Source organism: Schistocerca serialis, chromosome 3 (genome assembly GCF_023864345.2).
Source record: "Schistocerca serialis cubense isolate TAMUIC-IGC-003099 chromosome 3, iqSchSeri2.2, whole genome shotgun sequence".
NCBI lineage: Eukaryota > Metazoa > Arthropoda > Insecta > Orthoptera > Acrididae > Schistocerca > Schistocerca serialis.
In genome coordinates this window covers 539048230-539064858 of record NC_064640.1, presented here as the reverse complement: position 1 = coordinate 539064858, position 16629 = coordinate 539048230, and the positions used below count along the sequence as shown (strand labels likewise).

Genomic DNA, 16629 nt, shown 5'->3' with positions numbered 1-16629 from the left:
CCATAGTGTCTACTGAGTCTGTCGGTCAAGTGGAGAGATCGGTGTAGATCCGAGGACCAGGTACACACCACAGGGATGCACACTATTGCACGCGAAAGAGTTCAGAGCAGAGGCTCTTCATGCGATCTGCAATCTTGACTAAACACCTTGGCCTGTGTTGTGGGAGGTAGATCTCCCTACCAGCAAAAAGGACACAGTAGTTGGGTGCTTAGGACAGCAGCGAATGTGTATTGCATTGCTGAGCAGCAGTTGATGGCGCCAAATCTCCAAGGGAGGGACGCTAGCCTCTGCTAGTAGGCTTTCCACAGCGCTGGTCCGAGAGGCACCTGTCGCAAGTCAAACACCACAATGGTGTATCAGTTCTCGCATCCGCAATGCTGAGGGCGATGCTGAGTCATACACCAGGCCCCCATCATCAAGAGGCGACAGGATCAAAGCCTTGTAGAGCTGCAAAAGTGTAGAGTGGTCTGCACCCCAGCTGGTGTAACTGAGACAGCGAAGAGTATTAAGGTATAACCAGCATGGTCGCTTAAGTTGGTGAATATGGGGAAGCCACGTCAACCGGGCATCAAAGATCAATCACAAAAAAAAAGAGTGCAGCATACTGAGCATTTGGTCATCGAGAGTCCTTGTTGGGGATGGACAGTACCAAGGCAACAGAAATGTATGACACACGTTTGGTGACGGAAAACTGAAAGACTTGTGTGAGAGCCCAGGACTGAACTTTTCTATGGCACCCTGCAGACGGCAGTCAGCAACACCCACAGCTGAGGAGCAATAGTAGATGCAAAAGGAATCAGTATACAGGGAGACTAACTATAGACCCCACACCTTAACTGAGACCATTCACAGCCACTAGAAAGAGGCACACTCAATACAGAGCCCTGTGGTACTCCATTCTCTTGTGTATGGGGTGTTCTATGGGACACATCCACTTGAACCTGGGGTGTATGGCATGACAAGAGGTTCCGGGCAAAAGTCGGGAATTGGCACTGAGATCCCCAATCGTGGAGGGTAATAAGGATGTGGTGATGTCATGTGGTGTCATATGGCCTATGCAAGTCAAAGGAGACAGTGATAAGATAATAATGCCAGGGAAAAGTTAACCAGATAGCAGTCTACTGGCAGACCAAATTGCTGACAGTAGAAAGGCCTTGTCAAAAACCTCCCTGGAACTGAGCTGTAGAGCGCTAGTCTCAGGGCACCAACACAACCGTCGGTTCACCATAAGTTCAAACAACTTTCAGAGAACATAAGTGAGACTAATTTGGCGATATCTGTCCATATAAAGGGGATATTTACCAGATTTCAGTTCTGGGATGATCACGTTTTCTCGCCACTAAGAGGGAAGCTCACCCTTGCTCCAGATACGGTTGAAAATGGCAAGGATGTGATCCTAGCAGTCCGCTGTCAAATCTTGGAGCATTTCGTCGTGGGTGCAGTCTGGCGCTAGAGCAGTGTCAGGGCAAAGGGCTGGGACACTGCGGAATTCACACTCACTGGACAGATAAGGTTCAATGTGACATGTAGCAAATGGTAAAGGAAGTCGCTCTACCTGCTGTTTGAGGACACGAAATGCAGGCTGATTATTCTCAGACGCAGAGATTCAAGCATAATGAAAAGCAAAATGTTTGGCAACAGCGTCTGGATCAGAGTAGACGATACCAGGTACACCCGGAAGGTACTAGTGTCCAGAGAGGCGTCTAATCTTTGCCCAAACCTGCGAAGGAGGGGTATGTGGTCCAACTGTAGGAACATACCATTCCCAGCATTCTCGTTTCTGTTGCTGTTGTACGAGGTGGCGGATTTGTTCAAATGACTCTGAGCACTATGGGACTTAACTGCTTAGGTCATCAGTCGCCAACAACTTAGAACAACTTAAACTTAACTAACCTAAGGATATCACACACATCCATGTCCGCGGCAGCATTCGAACCTGCGACCGTAGCTGTCGCGCGGTTTCAGACTGTAGCGCCTAGAACCGCTCGGCCACCCCGGCCGGCTGGCGGATTTGTGCATTGAGCCATTTAAAGGCAATGAAGTGCTCCACTGACAGATGTCGTGCAAGACTTTGGAGAGCCCACCAGCAATCTATAATCGTCACGGCGATTTACAGGGTTCACCAAGGAACTGTCTTCCAACAGGGGGATTCCAAGTAAGAGGGGATTGCTGAGTCAGCTGCTGATAGATTGGTTCAAACGGCTCTAAGCACTATGGGACTTAACATCTGAGGTCACCAGTCCCCTAGACTTGGAACTACTTAAACCTAACTAACCAAAGGACATCACACACACCCATGCCCGAGGCAGGATTCGAACCTGCGACCGTAGCAGCAGCGCGGTTCCGGACTGAAGCGCCTAGAACCGCTCGGTCACAACGGCCGGCGCTGATACATTGGTTGCAGTTGTGTTCTGGACAACCGCATCGATAACTTCATATGGTGTGGTGTGAAGGGCGATGGTAGTGGCGAAAGCATCCCAATAAGCTTTGGAGAGACGCAAAGACATTACAAACATTGACTGTGAGCGGGCGTTGATTGAAATCAATGGGGAAAGTTGAAAATTTATGCCAGACAGGGATTCGAATCTGAGCCCTCTGCTTCCTAGGCAGATGCTCTAACTACTTAAACCACCCAGACACTTTCGAAACACGCTTAATACATAAAACGTTTTAGACATAAAATGTTCACATTTGACAGTTTTTTTAACTACAGATTTTGCTATGTTTGTATGTGAAATTCTGAATTTGAGTTCGTTTTGCCCATTTTACAGCAGCTTCCACACAATGAAAAGGTCATTTTGCCTATAATACATTTTACCTACAGAAAACCGTATGCACCATTTCCAAAAATTAATGTCTGAACGGTATGTGTGAAGAACCCTATATACACTCCTGGAAATTGAAATAAGAACACCGTGAATTCATTGTCCCAGGAAGGGGAAACTTTATTGACACATTCCTGGTGTCAGATACATCACATGATCACACTGACATTGTCCTGTTGGAACAGCAAGTTCCCTTGCCGGTCTAGGAATGGTAGAACGATGGGTTCGATGACGGTTTGGATGTACCGTGCACTATTCAGTGTCCCCTCGACGATCACCAGTGGTGTACGGCCAGTGTAGGAGATCGCTCCCCACACCATGATGCCGGGTGTTGGCCCTGTGTGCCTCGGTCGTATGCAGTCCTGACTGTGGCGCTCACCTGCACGGCGCCAAACACGCATACGACCATCATTGGCACCAAGGCAGAAGCGACTCTCATCGCTGAAGACGACACGTCTCCATTCGTCCCTCCATTCACGCCTGTCGCGACACCACTGGAGGCGGGCTGCACGATGTTGGGGCGTGAGCGGAAGACGGCCTAACGGTGTGCGGGACCGTAGCCCAGCTTCATGGAGACGGTTGCGAATGGTCCTCGCCGATACCCCAGGAGCAACAGTGTCCCTAATTTGCTGGGAAGTGGCGGTGCGGTCCCCTACGGCACTGCGTAGGATCCTACGGTCTTGGCGTGCATCCGTGCGTCGCTGCGGTCCGGTCCCAGGTCGACGGGCACGTGCACCTTCCGCCGACCACTGGCGACAACATCGATGTACTGTGGAGACCTCACGCCCCACGTGTTGAGCAATTCGGCGGTACGTCCACCCGGCCTCCCGCATGCCCACTATACGCCCTCGCTCAAAGTCCGTCAACTGCACATACGGTTCACGTCCACGCTGTCGCGGCATGCTACCAGTGTTAAAGACTGCGATGGAGTTCCGTATGCCACGGCAAACTGGCTGACACTGACGGCGGCGGTGCACAAATGCTGCGCAGCTAGCGCCATTCGACGGCCAACACCGCGGTTCCTGGTGTGTCCGCTGAGCCGTGCGTGTGATCATTGCTTGTACAGCCCTCTCGCAGTGTCCGGAGCAAGTATGGTGGGTCTGACACACCGGTGTCAATGCGTTCTTTTTTCCATTTCCAGGAGTGTATAAATATATCATAGGAAAGGGTGTGGGGTGGGGGTGCGAGATCAGCACTATGTGGAGTATGCTCAAGAATTCTATTTAAGCTGCAGTAGATTACAAACAATAAATATATTTTTTCGTTGATTTGCTGAAGCGTTGCTCTGACGGAACACTCAATTCTTATGAGCTGATCCCAGAAGGTGGCTTGAAGAACCTATTTATGTTTGGCTTGCACAATTCCCTGTGACACTTCACGAGGAGCTGCACTCTCATTTTCAGACTGCCAGTTTCATGCGGATATGTAGTAAAAATGCCAGAATTTGTTGCCTGTAACAATGTAATACATATAGAGAAATGAAGGCTCAGGGATTTCTTCTTTCACGTACCCGCATCCAAAATACACCTCCTTCTAGTTTTTGTACTTCCAGAACATTCTTTTTTCAGTGACATGAGTGTCATGCACAGAGCTGATCGAGTCTTCGAAGCCGACATTAAGCAATAAACAATCTCTAACCCTTCTAATTACGCATTAAATTAGTGCAGTGTGTCTATTTGACATTGTGTGTGAAGTTCACTCCAATGTTCCTTCGGATATGCATGCATCTCCGAAGGAATATTGCAATGAACTTTACAGGCACTGTCAAATACAGACACTGCACTAATCTATTTCGTGTTAAAGCCAAGGCTGACGAATGAGTATCTCCCTCAGCGGGAATCACATAATTATGTGAGCACCATGTGAAGCAACACTGGGATATATGGAAGTTTGGCTTCATCCGTGAAGCACGCTCAGATAGCTAGAGCGATTACGACGACCGCTCGCGTAAAGCGGGAAATCCGGGTTCGACTCCCGGTATGGCACAGATTTTCATTTGTACTACCAAACCGTATAACTGTGGTGGTACCGTATTAGCAATATGTGAACACATTTCATGCCTTTTAATTATGGTTCAGTATCGCAGACATGGGGTTCCACTGACTGCGGAGATTCCCTAACATTAACCAACAATAAAAATTATAGTGCTAAACCGCTTGCAAGTTTTCTTCAGCGTGAGCTTTATTAATTATGTCTAATCACGACAAAAGTTAAAGGTTCGTGAGCTACTGCATGTTGCACCTGTTTAGACAGAATTAAACATGTAAAGAATTGGTTTGTGACTTATCTATATGATGCAACACAATGTAAACTTTCTTAGTACCCATCAGTTAAGGAATTCTTTCGTGGCTTTATGAGTACAATAGCCTCCAATGGAAGTTTGCATTCTGTTGATAACATTTTATGTACTAAAAACATACTTGAATATAAAAACAATGTGATATACTTAATGTATGTTTCATTTTGTTTTACATTTTAATTTCATTATAAATGTTAACATTAGAGACTGTAAAATTTTCAAATCTTCTAAGTCTCACTAGAAATCTTTCGCAGTCTGAAAAATCTTTGTCTCAACCATTGCAAGTGTGCTAACACTTACCGTTCACGTTAGTCTAATTACGTGTCTCCAGACACGCAGAACCAAGCAAGTGACCGAAACCACCACCCCCCCCCCCTTTTTTTGTCCGAATAAGATTTTTAACATATCCCAGTAACTTTAATGTTTCGGAACTTTTCGATTATTTATTATATGGATTCGTTCGGCACAATATTTAGTTGTGTTTTGACGGAAGAAGTAACGATAACGGTACATGAAACTTCAATCTGCTTCCTATGCACTAGCTTCAAACTAGCCATACTTTGTACATTCACCTTTTTTTCCCTCCTGCTGGCCTTTCACGTGAGTAACATCCGGAAGCAGTTCCTATCGTGAATGTCAAAGCTCCCCGCCTGTAATTACTTTTGTGTCTTAATTTTTGTGGTAAATCAGTCATCACATTGTTGGAGAGGCAAATAAAATTTCGTAACATTCCTAATGAAAATTGTTAGGTATCAGAAATCTGTGAAAAAAATATCGTGTCCGATAGTATAGTAACACATGACTACTCAACCATTAGAATGATATAAACTGCATGAACTTACCGGTGATTTAGGATAATGGTTTGTACACCAACAGCGCTTCTCAGTTCTTCGGCGGACGGAATACCCGTATCGTTAGCCACCTGAAAGGACAAGTGCAAATGAGTATTTTCTGGTATTATTAGTTTTTAACGTATCTAGAATTTATAAATTAATTAATCTACGATTAATTAAAAGACTGATATGCTGCGTTCATTAATTTTACTTAAGAAAGGGGATAAACCAGATGTCAATTTTATTAACCATCAGAGGAGTTTTCTGCACATGTTAATAGCACAGAAACATTAGAGACTTTCCACGGATAGCTATAACGCATCACTTGGACCCAAAATGTGTGGGTGTAGAACTGCGGGAGAAACTCCCGTTGAAGTTTAGCATACATCGATATCCATTGGGATTTGCTGTTTTAAGTGGATTCACATCTTAACGTCACGCGCATGTAGGCGAGCAATTTGAATGCCCAGTATTGGTACGAGGTAAGATGAAATCATTGTATGGCTGAAGGCTTGCGGGCCGAGGGTTCAGGGCGCGCAGCGGCCGGTCCGCCTAGTTGACTGGTACGGGCGAATCCAGGTACAGAAAGCCGAGCAGCGTCGCCGGAAATGGGTAAATCCCAAAGCTGTGAATTTGGACGGCTGTTGTTCGCATGGCCTTTGTGTAGGAGACATACCACAAATCGCGGAGTATCAGGCAGGCTGAAAGATGGCTTCTTACAGCTCTTTAAGAATGCAGTCAAGTACATCGGCGATCTCAGAAAACATGGGGCGCATTCAGTGACACGACTATATTTCAGTATCTTCAAAATTACAGAAATTAATATTTCAAAGCGAATAAACATCTTCACAATAAATCTCTGAATTATTAACTTAAATGTTTCAGGCAGTTTCAACAAAAGATACCTGAGATGGTAAAATTGCACGATAGCTATCATCCCTGAAAGCCACTTATCTCTATCGGTTTTATTTATTAACATATTACGTCTTTTATATCTTTTTTTATTATACAAACATCTGTTACATCTTTGTACTTTCCGCAATTACATAGCAAATAAATACAGCATGACTGAATCACACATTTTCTCCCTTATGTTGTCATTTAATGAACAGTTTACTATTTGCCAGTAACTTCATTTAAATCTTGACTGCAAGTGCTAAAAAAAACTGTGCCAGTTTAAAAGCGGTTAATCGCATGCATTAGTGGGAAACAGCCGAAAAGAAAAGCAAAAGACGCTTCTGTCACGAGGCATAAAACTTGTTTAAACAATAAACAATATTGAACGAAAATTGCTGAAGAACGCTGTCTTGTTTACCTATGTACAAACTATTACTTACAAATTTGGAAATTTGTGGTAAGGTCAAAAAAATGGTTCAAATGGCTCTGAACACTAGTTAACATCTTAGGTCATCAGTCCCCTAGAACTTAGAACTAATTAAACCTAACTAACCTAAGGACATCACACACATCCATGCCCGAGGCAGGATTCGAACCTGCGACCGTAGCAGTCCCGCGGTTCCGGACTGAAGCGCCTAGAACCGCACGGCCACCACGGCCAGCTGTGGTAAGGTCTTATGGGACCAAACTGCTGAGGTCATCTACACATGTACTCCGCTAGCCACCAAGCTGTGTGTGGCAGAGGGCACAATTCGCGCCAAAGTCGTATCCGACCCCCCTCCACCACCTCTGTTCCACTCGCGGATCGCGCGAGGGAAAAACGACAGTCTGAGCGCCTCAGTTCGAGCTCTAATTTCCCTTATCTTTGAATGGTGATCACTGCGCGATTTGAAAGTTTGTGGTAATAAGACTTCTCTACATCTTCGGCTAAGATCGGATTTTGGAATTTAATGAGCAGCTCCTTCCATTTAGCGCATCATCGGTCCCTAAGCTTACACACTGCTTAATCTAACTTAAACTAACTTACGCTAAGGACGACACACACACCCATGCCCCAGGGAGGACTCGAACCTCCGACGGGGGAAGCCGCGTGGACCGTGACAAGACGCCTGAGACAGCTCGGCTACCCCGCGCGGCCTATTACTTACATTTACTGTAATCGACCTGAGTGTAACCGAATTTCTTTATTTAAATATTGTTGTAATATATTAGTTTGGTCCGGAAAGTGGTGAGGACTAGTCAAATCATGTCTGTAGAGCTTAAGACCAATGTATTTTTGTTGTGAATGGCCTTCAGCCAATGGAAACACACACTAGCGAAAAATTACGGCAATCAAGAGGAGACTAGGAGTTTTCGAATGAAGATCTCACAGGGGCGATTCTAGACACTTTGTTTTGAGTGCTGGAAAAAGCAGACCTGCTTATAGTAACGTGTGCGATTCAGTCGTGTAGGTGATTGATTCTGGGCGGCGAACAGCCACTACAATACTCACGAGAGATCTAAATGTGCTCCAGTGTAGAACTCTTTCCGCCTGTATTACGGAAATGAGGATAGATAGCGTATGCGTTACTAGTCTTTCTGTCGTGTGTGTTAATCTGTAAATCATCATACTGAACTCTCCACTGTTTTGGTGGTTGGTTGGTTGATTTGGGGGAGGGGAACAAACAGCGTGACATCGGTCCCATCGGATTAGGGAAGGATGGATAAGGAAGTCGGCCGTGCTCTTTCTAAGGAGCCAGCCCGGCATTTGCCTGAAGCGATTTGGGGAAATAACGGAAAACCTAAATCAGGATGACAGGACGCGGGTTTGAACCACCGTCCTCCCGAATGCGAGTCCAGTATTCTAACCACTGTGCCAGCTCGCTCGGTAACTGTTTAGAGCTGGTGACTGTTTCGTGTATTGTGACCACGAAATAGACTTAGTTGTCACATATCTTTGATGACTTTAGTTTTGGGATTTTGCTACGACTCTCGTAACGCTCTCGACGAAACTTTACTGCATTTAATAAGAGTATTTTCTGTCTGTATTTTCAAGGAATATCGGGAAATCACTTCGTCTATTTGAGATGTCCTTTCTTGAATAAACATTACCCAACATTATTCTCTGTCATCTACATAAATTACAGACTTTAAAACAGAACCTTTGTTATTAAATTATTCATTTAACTTTTACTTTGTATTTCTGTGTACTTTATTAAGTCTTAATTCTAGCCAATGCAGAGACTATTTTACTGCAGGATCACAGCTATAGGTATATGCAGCGAATTAGCTGCAGAGCATGAAAGCAGACGTGCGCGGCTCGAGCCTACGACTATATCGAGCTACTTATTTTAAATGGAGCCGTGCATAGCTCAAGTACCTAAAGTACAAGTCACGGCAGGTATAACTCAATTTATTTGCTCGCATGTGATACTGTTTTCTGGAGCGATTACATTAACAGTAACCGTTGGTACAGTCGTAATATCTACGTTGTTGTTTAGTATTTTAGTGAAGCCTCGTGCGAGAAGCAAAGTCTGAAAATTTCCAGGGTCCCATCCATTCGGTTCCGCAACTCCCCGGTTTCCAGGAACGCGCTTGACACTAGACCACCAGGCCTGACAGAAAACTGCTTTTCGTGCCAAAAAAAAAAAAGACCCATGACCAATGGGGAATTAAACAGCATGTTTTTCGCCTCTCGAGAGAATAGGCTCACGAGTCTTGATAAGAATGAAAACAGAAAGAAATACAGCCGGTTCCTAATGAGTAGCGACGTATCTTTCCAATGCTGCAACAGACGTAAATACACTATGTTGTTGTCGTCGTCTTCAGTCCAAAGATTAGTTTGATGTAGCTCTCCACAATAATCTTTCCTGTGCGAGTCTCGTCATCTCTGTGTAACTACTGCCACCTACGTCCATCTGAGCCTGCTTACTGTATTCGAAACTGTCTCCCTTTACAACTTTTACCCCTCCCCCCACCCCACACACACACACACACACACACACACTCTACCCTCCACTACCGAGATGACCATCCGGATCTGATGATGGCTTCCTGCAGTCAAGCTTTGCCGTAATTTGTTTCCACTCTCCCCTCTTTCCCAATTCAATTCAGTACCTCCTCCTTACTTATTCCATCCGTCCCTTCCTCCCTCCATCCATCCATCTAATCTTCAGTGTTACAGTGTTATTCTGCAGCACCACATTTAAGAAGTTAATATTACCGCCTTATCTCAAATAAACATTAGTTATCAGTTCTGCTCCAGCAATTAATAAACACTACCATTGCTAGGTCCTTAATTCTGGTACTATATTCCACATTTTTGCATGACGGATAGTATCTCACTGCCTCACTTTCACCGTTCGGTACTGGGCTCAGCGAAGAGACATGTTAATGTTCCGGCTAATGTGAACGCGTCTCCATTTGGCAGTGACGTTGCTTTCCGTTCAGCCAAACTGACGTTTTATCGCCTTGCGACGCACCGGCAGCTTCTGCACTGACGGCAGATTGGCAACGCTGGGCAGCAACTACCCCCACGACAGCGGCCTCGCCATCCCTGTGGAAACCACCTCGCACAAAATTCCCAGGCAAACAGCAGGGCAGCCGGCTAGTGACCCAGATGTAGACGCATTCTGCGCCGGGCGTCCGCATGAACATAGCATGTGGTCAGCATTCATGTTATGGTGACAGCTATGCACGCGCGAGTTGCTGCCCATATGCCTTTAGCCCTTACATAAGTTTGATAACGTCATAATTTACACAATACAAAATCAAAGTGCGCACTCACAATTATCGGTATTTCATTAAACCCGACGAGTTTTTCCATTTTTCCTTCCTTGACGTTAGAAGTGACTCTGTCTTGCCTTACTCAACTTCCTATGGTTTCGTTCACTCAGTGTGCTCACGAACCGTGTCAGATTTGCTGTTCCAGCAGGTATGGCGAGCCATTGAAAATGCGTCTTTACCTGGGTGGAATGTTTTCCGCAGCTCGTAGGGCCGCAAGCACATTCCTTACATAAGCAACTGAACAGTATCCGGTGTTAAAGGTAGATCGGAAGTTCTTGTATTCCTTGTCTTTATCTAGACACTTAATTTTCATGCAACTTTATTTCTCCGAATGATACTTGTGTAAAAATATAATACGTTTTTAATTTTTTGTGGGGATTATGAGAGCCTGCAGTTGTGTCGTAAGCTGGCTTTTCAACACGCTGATGTCAAAATACCTAGCGCCACGGTTTTAAATACCGGTTTTAATGAAATCTTATGTGCACACTTCAGTGTCTTCGTCACCTACGCTACAGACTAAGATAAACAGAAAACAAAAATGTTGTATCCAAAAGTGACTAGCGTGCAAATATAACAAGCGACCATTAAATACATTGATGAACACAGATTAACTGCACAAAATTACACGAGGTACCAGATTATGCAAGTTAACAAAAACACAATTTCGTCCATACATACTGTCTTTATGTATCCACTAATACAAAATTTTGGCTTTACGCGGTCATATCCTAATAACAGGAGCTAAACTTAAAGCAAATTTACTGCGTCTGTATCGCAATTCCCTAGTGACTCCAGTTTTCATGCATTTGTAACCAGATTTTCCTGTCCAGTTAACTCTTGTCTCCACATTCCGATATGAGGTCTCTTCCTGGCGAAGAAGTCCACGCTCACTAAATTGTCAAAACAGCAGCAGCAGCAGCAGCAGCAGCAAGAACAAGACCAACATTGGGGAGAGGGGAGGGCAGCACAGGAAACCATCCAGAAATGTTGCAAGCCGATTCACAGATTTCGTGAGCTCCAAGATAATCCCGAAATTGTTTCCACATTCACGTCTTTCGGCCAATAAGCACCAGGAAAAGAATACGAGCATAAGTACCAAGTAAAGATTACAGGCATTACCATCGGTCTTATGTTACTCCTATTACTTACTCTCCTCTAGAAAATTTTGCTTCCTAACTTAATTTTTCTCAAGTTTGCTTCTAACTGGAGCTCGTCAACATCTGCCTTCTTGGTAGTCACTATCCCCGCAGCCAGAATAATAGGCTCTTACCACAAACAGCTTTAGACCGATTACAGAAACACCACAACCCAGGCCCCTCAATCACTGGATGCCGTGGTGGCTCTGTCAACCAAAAAGCCAAGAAGACGATCTCATAGGACGGCCAGGAATGATACATCGGCGAGTCAAAGCGTTACGACAAATGCCCACCGCGAAATTGAATACCGCTTGGTGCCGTTGCGGGAACGTGACACAGTACGGTATGTATACACGTGGAGCAGAGACGAATGGGGAATTATCCTAGTGACGATACGGGCTGCAAATTGGGGAAATCCAGTGACATAAGCGACTTTGACATCCCGCAAACGGCGTAACTCGTGTGTTCGTGTCTTCAGCACCTATGAAGAGCGATTTAAGGACGGTTACACCAGGTCAATGGTCAGTCCAGATATGTCATCCAGGCGAACGGCTGCTTAAATATGGGCTGCTTCGCGGACGCAGGCGGTGCGGCCAGTATTATGCTATGGAGGATATTCATCTTGTCTTCCACGGTGCATGTGGACTAAGTGGACATTAAAGCCGACCAGCTGTATCGTTCATGCAACGACATGGTGTTGGTCGTCCATGCCTCGTCACAGAACGCGGAAGTTGGAGCCTTGCCCCCTCTGTAAAGCAGGACGCAGGTTCACCTGTAACAGATCTGCCGACAGTACGGAATGCTAGTGCAGGCACAAGGGTTTTGGAACACACTGTTCAACGCACATTGTTGAACACTGGGCAACGCAGCAGACGACCCCCTGTGTTTTCCAGTGTCGACCCAATGACATTGCCAATTACGACTGAAGTGGGCACGGGATCATCGAGACTGGACCGTGGATCAATGGAACCATGTCACCTGGTAGGTTGAACCACATTTCTTGTTACACAAGGTCGATGGTTCTGTCTGGGTATGATGTCATCCAAGTTAATGGCTGCCATTCTTCGACGACAGGCGCATATTCCAGTAGGATATGCTGTCTGTGTCCCACCCCCAGAATTGTGGTACAGTGGTTCGAGGACGTGACAGTGAACTCACATCTCTTTGGGACAAAAATTCGTTCGATTTTAACCAGATGGAACACTTTTGGGACGCAATTGGGCGTATCAGAGAGCGTACGAGTTCTAAGCAACCGGTTGCAATGCGCCGAGAGGTGCCAGCTGTTTGTCTGCAAGTATAAGTTGGTGTGTGTTTTCTTGTGGTATATGCCATGGCCAAATTATCTCCTTTTCACCTGGACATCCAGAAAAGGGAACACTCCATTCTCCCATGGAAAATATGATGTTCGGATATAGTGTGGAGATGTGTGACGAATTCATTCCGCATCTGTTGGCGAAAAACAGTTGGTGTGACCTGTCCATGGCCACTCCTGTCTGACCGTAGTAAATACCACACGTCAAGATATGCCTCAAGAGGTTACACGTCTCCAAGTTGAATTTCCGGCCAATACGTTTTTATGTGTAAGTGATAAAGGTATGTACACAGCAACTTCTGCAAACTAGCTTGTATACTTACCACCATTACGGAAACAGTGACCAACTGCTTGCGTCAGTACAGGCGGACGCCCCCCTTCCCCCCCCCCCCCCTTCGCTTTAGACCATACGTTACTGCGAGTAAAATATAGCTAAAAGTACACAAAAGTTTTTGATATTGTTGTGACACTGGTATCTGTCCCCGTCCACAAGTAAACGCGAGTTACAGAGTGGCGTCAATGGCGCGAATCCGCGCGGGTTTAACTTGGTTTACGTAGTATCAAACACTACAGGACAGACAAAAACTAATTACTAGTTATCAATGCAGGCCTAGTGTGGGTTTCTCGTGTTGTTTTAATGATCGATGTCCAGAAAAATCCAATTGTATACAAGTTCTCCCCTCGACAAAGTCCGATTAAACTGGAAATTTATCTGCTATGGTTTTACAATGGGTCACACTTTACATTATAAAAGGCAAACAATGATTTGTTGTACATCCAACATTTAGTAGAACGTAAATTTCGTATCTGGAAGCAGAAGAGAAGAATAAGTTAATCTGAGACTTTTTTGTGGATGGACAGTACGAAAAACTTGCAACATTCTACTAAAATCCTCTTTAGTTGGATATGGAAAACGACAGATGCTGAAAACTGTAATTACATTCATAGATGTTTCTATGTCTAAGTTTGACTAATTCGCAAAATTTCTTCCTTTGATATTTTCGCTTTCGTAGTTCTGGGCAAGCGTAGTATCACAAAGCGTAAATGATTACATGCTTTAGATCGACCGTATCTCTACTTTCAACCAACTGTGCGTAGCTCTTAAGAATAGCATTTACTTTAGGAAATTAATGCAATGAAACCAAGGCTAAGTGGAACTGCATTTCAATGAAAGTTTTTCTGAATCTTTCGACGACAAAATTAATAAGTTGTCTGTGTCTCTAAGTTTGAAGAGAAACTATGAAAGTTTTTTTTTAACAAACATTCGATATGAATGACCCGGCAGACGTCAATACTGCAATCTAATTCTTGCCGCACCCATCCCAGCATGGCATCGTCGACTGTGGCAGTCGCTTCCCGTGTTCTCTCCCGGAGCTCTGCTACATCACGTGGTAGAGGCGGTACATAAACCAGATCTTTAATATGTCCCCACAGAAAAAAAGTCACAAGGAGTGAGATCTGGTGATCGGGGAGGCCATTTCATGAAACAGCTGTCTCCTTCTGTAGCACGGCGACTAGCGCTCTCAGCAAATTACCAAACTACGTTGTGACGGAATACATGAGAAAAAGAAAAACAACACACAACTTCCAAGGTTTCTCTTCAAAATGACATGTATGATATCTGTACAATGTTTGGTTCTTGTGCAATAAATTACTGAAAGTGTTCCCGGACTTCATGTACACACTGTACTTTAACCGAAAGAAAAATACGCGGATTCAGAGTAGCCCCAAACACTGCAGGACAGGTAAATGAATTATTATAGAGTGACGTGTTAAATCGACTTGCAGTTCAAAGCAGTTTAAAGGAGCAGATATTTGTGTCAGTGTTTCCCGCACAGTTAATCACAGCCCCCCCCCCCCTTCCCCGTCCCTTGGTAGGCTTGTTCTCAGCGGCAAGGGATCCTCAATATGTCTACGCCTTAAATGTCGAACATAACACAGGCGCAGCCAGAGGTGTTTCGCTGCTATCCAGTTAGAACCATCTTACATAACACTGATTCCACTCACTGCTCGAACGAATTCTGCCTCGGGCATGGATGTGTATGATGTCCTTAGGTTAGTTATGTTTACGTAATTCTAAGTCTAGGGGACTGATGACCTCAGATGTTAAGTCCCATAGTGCCTAGTGCCATTTTGAACTGATCGAACGCGTAACAATTTAAATGAGCGCGTACGCGCGCACACAAGAAATTATATATGCAGGAACACTGCACACAATGGTTAATGTAACATAGGCTACACGTTCTTAAGCATATCGAGATATGTCCATCCTCGGCAAAGAAAAATGGACCAAACACCTTTTCCTGTGAAACTGCACAAAAACATTAAATTTTGGAGAGTCCCTCTCATGTTTTACAGCTTCATATCGTTGTTCCGTAACCCATATTCTCACTATACGACGATTCATCTTTCCACTTAAATGGAATGTTGCCTCGCCAGTAACACTAAGCGTGGAATAAAACTGTCATCTTCTATCTTGGCAAGAACGAAATTACAGAACTCCACACGTTGTTATTTGTCACCTTCACGAAGAGCTTGCAGTAGCTGAATTTTGTACAGTTTCATGTGTAAATGTCGACGCAACACATGTCAGCATGTTGAGCTGTCGAGCTGCACTTCAAACGGATTTCTGCGGACTACTACTAAAACTATGGCGGATGCGTTCGACGTCTGTCAGACGCACGGGGACGGCCCAGCGATTTGCCTTTACATAAACAAACTCTTTCTCGAAATTGTTCATGCCATCGTCTAACGCTTTGTGCTGTAGGAGGATCCACATTATACCTAGTAAAAAAGTCGCGCTGAATAGTTATTACTGACCCGCACTGCGCAAAACGTCCCGACACCATTTTTACTAGAACTGAAGTGGGCGCACACTGCTGCTACCTAGAGGGAACCATGTAAAACTCTAGAGTGCTCTTTCCAACAGTACAGCGTTCACGCATATCTCTCAAATAACATAACAGTTATAATTTTTTCAAATCGGATGATTCTTTTTGATACACCCTGTATTATACTTCGTTCAAGATATCAGAGAAAGCTTTCCAATAAATGGTAGCATACAAAAGAGGTAGTCTTTTGGTACTTAGCTAAGACCTGTAATTATTCCGTAAATGCACTGTTACGGAATTCGTCTTTTTGCTTAAAAAACGAAAGAAAGAAGTGCTTTTCATGGCCAACGAGAGCTATTGACAAAAACAGTACAGTGACAAGAGGCTGACTAACATTTGGTGTAATACTTCTGATGTTAACAGACGGGAGTCACCTGATACGTTTATTGTCGAACCTGAAATGTATCTCCAGCGTCCTGCGCCGGGAATAAACATGCTGGACGTCGCCGTCGCGGCGGGGGCCGGCCGCCAGTGTGAACGCCGGAATTCAAAACAAAGAGTTTGATATCCAGGCGGTTCCCGGCCCTGCGCGCAGTGTGCACACCTCCGTCATATTGCCCCCACCGGCCTGCATTCGTGGCGCTGTATAGTGTTTGGGGCACCCATTCCATTGAGCCACGGTCCAAATTCGATGATCCCGTGCCCACTGTAATCTTAACTGACGATGATGT

General features: G+C 44.8%; 1 protein-coding gene across 1 annotated transcript in view; it reads right to left on the bottom strand.

The window, feature by feature from the left end:
- LOC126470412 (zinc finger MYM-type protein 2-like) overlaps positions 1–16629 on the bottom strand; it is a 444979-nt gene that overhangs the window by 324036 nt on the left and 104314 nt on the right. The window contains exon 2 of the mRNA XM_050098266.1: positions 5967–6046. The gene's annotated coding sequence lies outside the window, so the exon portion shown is untranslated. The remainder of the gene's footprint in view (positions 1–5966; positions 6047–16629) is intronic.